Source organism: Thamnophis sirtalis, unplaced genomic scaffold (assembly GCF_051295495.1).
Source record: "Thamnophis sirtalis isolate CommonGarterSnake01/CBP01778 unplaced genomic scaffold, rThaSir2_p1.2 scaffold_4, whole genome shotgun sequence".
NCBI lineage: Eukaryota > Metazoa > Chordata > Lepidosauria > Squamata > Natricidae > Thamnophis > Thamnophis sirtalis.
In genome coordinates, this window is record NW_028261384.1 from 18,452,776 (window position 1) to 18,459,924 (window position 7,149).

A 7,149-nucleotide genomic window follows, 5' to 3' on the forward strand; every position below is an offset into this window, starting at 1 on the left:
TTTCCTTCCTCCCTCCCTTCCTCTCCCCTCTTTGTTTGCTTCTTTAAGTGCTCCAATTGCTAATCTATATCAGTTGGTAATTTATTCATAACTTGCTAATATCACTGCAGACTATTGGATAGTAAGGGGGAAAGTATAGTCCTCAATTTACAACAGTTCACTTAATGACTAAAGCTACATCAGCACTGAAAAAAGTGAATTACAGCTGTTCTTCACACATGATCATTGCAGCATCCCCATGGTCATATGATCAAAATTTGGATCTTTGGCAACTGCCTCATATTTATGACGGTTGCAGTGTCCTGGGGTCACCTTTTGCAACCATCTGCCAAGGAAAGTCAGTAGGAAAGTCAGACTGACTTAACAACCAGGTTACTGATTTAACCGCAGTGATTCACTTAACTGTAGCAAGAAAGGTTGTAAAATGGGGCAAAACTCACTTAACAAATGTCTCCCTTAGCAATAGAAACTTTGGGCTCAATGATTTTTTTTTTTTAGAATTTTAGAATTTTATTAGTATTTGTAGGCCGCCCTTTTCCCTGAGGGGACTCAGGGCGACTCACACAAAACTGGGAAGGGGGAATACAGACATTAAGACAGAAACATGTAATAAAATAGTAAGCAACATACATTCATCATTCGGGAGGGGTAACTATCCTAACCCCAGGCCTGACGGGCGAGCCAGTTCTTCAAGGCTATGCAGAAGGCTTGGACGGTGGAGAGGGTACGAATCTCCACGGGGAGCTCGTTCCAAAGGGTCGGGGCTACTGCTGAGAAGGCCCTCCTCCTTGTAGTTGCCAGCCGACACTGGCTGGCCGATGGAATACGGAGGAGGCCTAATCTATGAGATCTTATCGGTCGCAGGGATGTAATTGGCAGAAGGCGGTCTCTCAAGTATCCAGATCCACCGCCATGCAGGACTTTATGGGTGATTAATAGCACCTTGAAGCGCATCCGGAGATCGACAGGTAGCCAGCGCAGCTCGCGGAGGATAGGTGTTATGCGGGTGAATCGGGGTGCACCCGCAATCACTCGCGCGGCTGCATTCTGCACTAGCTGAAGTCGCCGGATGCTCCTCAAGGGCAGCCCCATGTAGAGCACATTGCAGTATTCCAGCCTAGAGGTCACAAGGGCCCGAGTGACTGTTGTGAGAGCCTCCCGATTCAGGTAGGGTCGCAACTGGCGCACCAGGCGAACCTGGGCGAATGCCCCCCTGGTCACAGCCGTTAAGTGGTGGTCAAATGATGGTCGTAGATTGAGGACTACCTGTATAGGGAGATTTCGTTACTTAAGGATATTTACATGGTAGAATTGAGTTTCAAATAACACTAAGTTCGTTGTCTTGGGTGACATCTATGGAAAAAATCCAGGTGCTCAGGTATGAAAATGTGCTGCTCAAACACTATACTTTTCCGCTCACACGGAAAAAAAATTAGAGGGAACATTGTTGGTCAGCACCAAGACATCTCAATCCCAAACATGGTTCTTGAAGTGCCGCAATGCCAAGTGAATTGCTCGCAGTTCCAGCCAATTTATATTGTGTTGGAGGTCCAACCAGGTCCAATGCCCCTGCACCATCCAGGACTCCAAGAGAGCTCCCCACCCATACAAGCTGGTGCCTGTTGACAGGATGAGAAGCACCAGTTCCCTGAACTCACAGCCCTCGTGTAGCGCTGGGGAGAGCCACCACCTCAATGACAACTGCACCTATGGTGTCACTGGAACCTTTTCCTTGGAATTGCTGGAGTTGGACCTCTGATGCGGTAGAAGATGCCACTGGAGCGGCCTCATGTGTAGACGAGCCCAAGGTACCACGTCTATGTAAGAAATTAATTTCCCCAGCAAGCTGGAGAACCCCACTACAGGAATAAAACATTGACTTCTAACTTGTCTAATAAGGCTAAAAAATTAACTTTACAGTCATGGCATAGGAACACCTTCCCCAGCCTGGAATATAGCAGTAGACTTATATACCGCTTCATAGGGCTTTCAGCCCTCTCTAAGCGGTTTACAGAGAGTCAGCATATTGCCCCCAACAATCTGGGTCCTCATTTTACCCACCTCGGAAGGATGGAAGGCTGAGTCAACCCTGAGGAATATATGATAGTCCCCAGGTGAGGAATCCTGGTGGCGGTAACGTGGGAACTCTTATCTAAGTTAACTGAAAAACCTAAGTGCTGTAGTGTGGATACCACCAATGAAATATCCTTCCTCGCCCGCTCAAACGATGCTGCTTGGACTAAGATGTCATCAAGATAGCATTGGACCCTGACAGAGTGCTCATGGAGGGAAGTCATTGAAGTCAATGAAGTCATTGCACCTGACCTGTGCCAAGATGGATTTAAGGGATGCCATCTTGAATCTCCTATAGACTAAGTGAAAATTTAGCAGTTTAAGATCCAGTATCGCCTTCCATCCCCCCGAACTCTTCGGAATGACAAAAAAGGTTGGAATAGAAACCTGACCCCATTTAGTCCAGTGGAACCGGTTCCACTGCCCTAATCCCTAGGAAGTGTTGGATCGCCTGCCTCATGAGAGAGTGCTTATCTTTACTCTTGGCGATCGAAAACATCCAAAAATGGTTTGGTGGAATAGAGAACTCTAGGTGAAGGCCAAATCTGATGGTGTTCAGAACCCAGGCGTCAGTGATAATCACAGCCCAGGCATCAGCAAACACAAACAGTCTGCCGCCTATGGATGGGGTCGCTATTGACCTATCTGTCCCGGCGGTAGGGACTGCCATCTCCCCCCACAAAAGGGACTCTTCCCCTGGGGTTGGAACCTAGGCCTATCCCTGTTGTAGTGCCTATTCGACTGCCTATCTGATCTCGGAAAATACCTGCTGTGTTGAGCATCCTGATCTGGGACTGCTTCTGAAAACAAGGTGCAGATTTTTGCTCCGACTTCTTTGTGGGCATGGGCATGACATCCTTCTCCTCTTGTGCACAGTCTTCAGACTGTGATAGCCTGATGGGACTATTCCCTCTAGCTCCCTGCATAGAAAAGGATCCCTTAGATAGGGGCCCTGTTCTACCACGGAGAGGTGGGGGAAGGTGAAATGTCACTGAGATACACTGGAGAATCCCCCCTGTGTGGAGACCTAGACCTGGATCTAATGGGCGATCTAGACCTCAAGGGAGAACTAGGCCTACCCCTCTGTTTAGCCCTGGACACCTGCTTTTCCAGGATCCTGTGCCTCCTTTCCTTATCCTACTGCAAGGCCTTGGAGGATTTTCCAGCTGCTGCAGTTTTTAGCAGTCTCACAGAGGCTTTGGGCCTCACTCGGGCCCACTGAAGGTCCCCTCCCCAGGGGACAATCGGGAGAATCCGGCCTCTCTTTTGCATCTGCCATGGCACCAGGTCAGGGCTCCACAAGGCTCAGCCCACCCAAACAGCAGCGTCCAAAAACAGCTCCCCCAATCACTCATGGCCTCCACGCGATGAAATCAGCGTCCGGTAGACCTTTCTGGCCCCTTTTGCAAGCTGCACGGCTACTGGCAGCACCACGCAGTGTGCCACATGGTCCTCGCTGTCCCACACTGCTTTGGGCCTCCTGGTGTCGATCTGGGCCCGCAGTACCTGGGCGCCGCTGCAGAAGGGATGGCCACCCCAAAAAGGCAGGGATGAAAATGAGGCTCCATAGTAGCCTCTGCCCCAGCCCATGCGACCCACAGGAAATTGAGGCCCCAAACTGGCCACCATAATTGTGTCCTGCCTCTATAGCCCCAGGAAGCAACTTTTTAAAGCCCTTACTGGAGGCCGGGAGCGAGTCACACCAAGGGAAGGCTTTAAGGTATCAGATGGAGGCAAGGGGAAGAAGGCAGGGAGGAGGAAATGGCAGGATGGCACTGGATTGTTTTTGGAAGAATCAGGAACCAAAAGCAACTCGTCCTTCTTCGGCTAGACAGAGTTGAAACTGGGAACCAGAAGCAAGGAGCACAGAGGAGTGGCTTCAATTTTAACTCTGTCTTGAGGCAAATTGGACATCACAATACCAATCCTGGCTAATCCTGCAAATTTCCTCCCGAAAACCCCAAATCCACAATCTCAGAAAATTAGCATATTGTGAAAAGGTGCAATATTCTAGGCTCAAAGTGTCCCACCCTAATCAGCTAATTAAGCCATAACACCTGCAAAGGGTTCCTGAGCCTTTAACTGGTCTCTGTCTGGTTCAGTAGGAATCACAATCATGGGAAAGATTGCTGACCTGACAGTTGTGCAGAAAATCATCATTGACATCCTCCATAAGGACAGAAAGCTTCAAAAGGTAATTGAAAAGAAGTTGGATGTTCCCAAAGTCCTGTATCAAAGCACATTAATAGAAAGTTATGTGGAAGGGAAAAGTGTGGAAGAAAAAGGTGCACAAGCAGCAGGGATGACCGCAGCCTGGAGAGGACTGTCGGGAAAAGGCCATTCAAAAGTGTTGGGGACTTTCACAAGGAGTGGACTGAGGCTGGAGTCAGTGCATCAAGAGCCACCACACACAGACGGATCCTGGACATGGGCTTCAAATGTCATATTCCTCTTGTCAAGCCGCTCCTGAACAACAAACAACGTCAGAAGCGTCTTACCTGGGCTAAAGAAAAACAGACTTGATCTGTTGCTCAGTAGTCCAAAGTCCTCTTTTCTGATGAGAGCAACTTTTGCATTTCATTTTGAAACCAAGGACCCAAAGTATGGAGGAAGAATGGAGAGGCACACACTGCAAGATGCTTGAAGTCCAGTGTGAAGTTTCCACAGTCTGTGTAAATTTGGGGAGCCATGTCATCTGCTGGTGTTGGGCCACTGTGTTTCATTAAGTCCAGGGTCAACACAGCCATCTACCAGGAGATTTTGGAGCACTTCATGCTTCCTTCCGTAGACGAGCTTTATGGGATGTTGACTTCATTTTCCAGCAGGACTTGGCACCTGCCCACACTGCCAAAAGCACCAAAACCTGGTTCAATGACCGTGGGATTACTGTGCTTCATTGCCCAGCAAACTCGCCTGACCTGAACCCCATAGAGAATCTATGGGGCTTTGCAAGAGAAAGATCAGAGACATGAGACCGAACAATGCAGAAGAGCTGAAGGCCGCTATTGAAGCATCCTGGTCTTCCATAACACCTCAGCAGTACCACAGGCTGATAGCTTCCATGCCGCATTGAGCCAGTAATTACTGCAAAAGGGGCCCAAACCAAGTACTGAGTACATATGCATGCTTATACTTTTCAGAGGTCCAATATTGTTCTATGTACAATCCTTGTTTTATTGATTGCATGCAATATTCTAATTTTCTGAGTTTGTGGATTTGGGGTTTTCATGAGCTGTAACATTGTGACAAACAATTTGTTTGTCACAATTATGACAAATCACGGCTTGAACTATCTTGCTTTGCATGTAATGAATCTATCTCATATATTAGTTTCACCTTTTTAAGTTGATTACTGAAATAAATGAACTTTTGCACGATATTCTAATTTTTCGAGTTTCACCTGTATATGCTTGCTCTGTGCGTGTGGTAAAAATATGTTAACCTTCCAGATCAATGCTGTCTCAAGAGTCAAGAGGTTTTGGTATTGAACCATGGAAAAGCACTTTCTGGTTTTGTCTAGACCACCATAGCAACCATCTGATACTTAGGAGAGGATGTTTTTCGTCTTCTATTAATCAGCTAAAGAGCAAGCAATTTTGCTCAATGGGTTCCATTTATGTTTTTCTGCTTCTGAGATTGCCATAAGTAACAATGACCTTGGATTAGTTTCAAACTGCTTCGAGTACGATTGTAAGGTAGAAATGCTGGTAGTGCTACTCTTTGTGTGACTGTAAAATTCACAGCAATCTCTTTTTTGTCCTGGTGAATTGTATTGGAGCATGTTGGTAAAATGCAGTGCTGTAGTACATCTAGTAACTGCATTAAAAAAAAGATTGATAAAAGACCAGAAATGTGTGGTATGAATCAAATATTTTATTGTCACAAAATAAAGCAAAATAAGTGAACAAGATAACATCTTTTCCGATCAAAGTGGTTAAAATGCGTATTTTTGAAGAAAAAGAATCATAAATTAAAGGAAACAAGTATGGAAGACTTTCAAGCAACAATTATTGTGATTTCATTGGCTTTACATGGATACTAAGCAAATAATTTCCCATGAATTGTGTAGGACATATACATTCTAAATAAGCTAGAAATATTGTGAAGTTATTTCCTAATTAAACTTTTGATTCTTCTGACCTTAATTCACACAGGATAGGTAGGAAACCATTTGTCTAAAACTAATCTGTCAGAAAATATAATTATTTACCAACAGGAACACACTCCTCATAATTCCATATTCTGCTATGAGCTGTCTAAATTTCTTAAAATATTGGTTAAACATTTATATGTCAATCACTTCAGAATAGTCTCATCTACTGTACCAGATTTTTTTTAAAAAAATAGTCCCTCTGGTGGTTTGAACCTGAAATACATTTTTAGGTTAAGCCATGTGTATATTTTGCTTTCTAGTTTCAGAAAGTTGCCAGGATTTTGCATGTATGTATGTAAAATACATATAATTTTTCTTCAACTGATATTCTAATTGCAGTGTATTAAATTTGTTCACAGTTATCCTTAGTAAAATTCAGTGTAACAACTTATAAGTAAAGTTGCTCTTATGGACAGTTCAGATTCAGTTCAGAGGAAAATGCAACTTGCCTAAAAGATGACAGGACGATACGATCCTAATAGACATGTAGCACAAACTTCCAACTTCAAGCCAATGAATTTTAAGATAGTTCAGCATGTGGCACTGCTAAACTATATTACTAACAATATGTACTATTGTGAGGAATGCTGAGACCTGCTAGTCAGAAAAATCATTAGGGCCATAAATTGTCCGTTGTAGTTTGGGGTCAACCTATAGATCAGCTCCCACACATAACCAAAGGTGCAAAAAGGTGCTTTTTGCAAAAGTCAAATGGAAGCTTTTTCAATTCAGATAAGGATTAGTTTGGATCAGGATTAGATGAGAAACAAAATATTTTCAAAGAAACAAAATCAAGAAGTTGCCTCTTGGGAAAAAAAAACCGTTTTGGAATAATTATGACCTAGATCAGTGGTAGTCAACCTGGTCCCTACCGCCCACTAGTGGGCGTTCCAGCTTTCATGGTGGGCGGTAGGGGTTTTGTC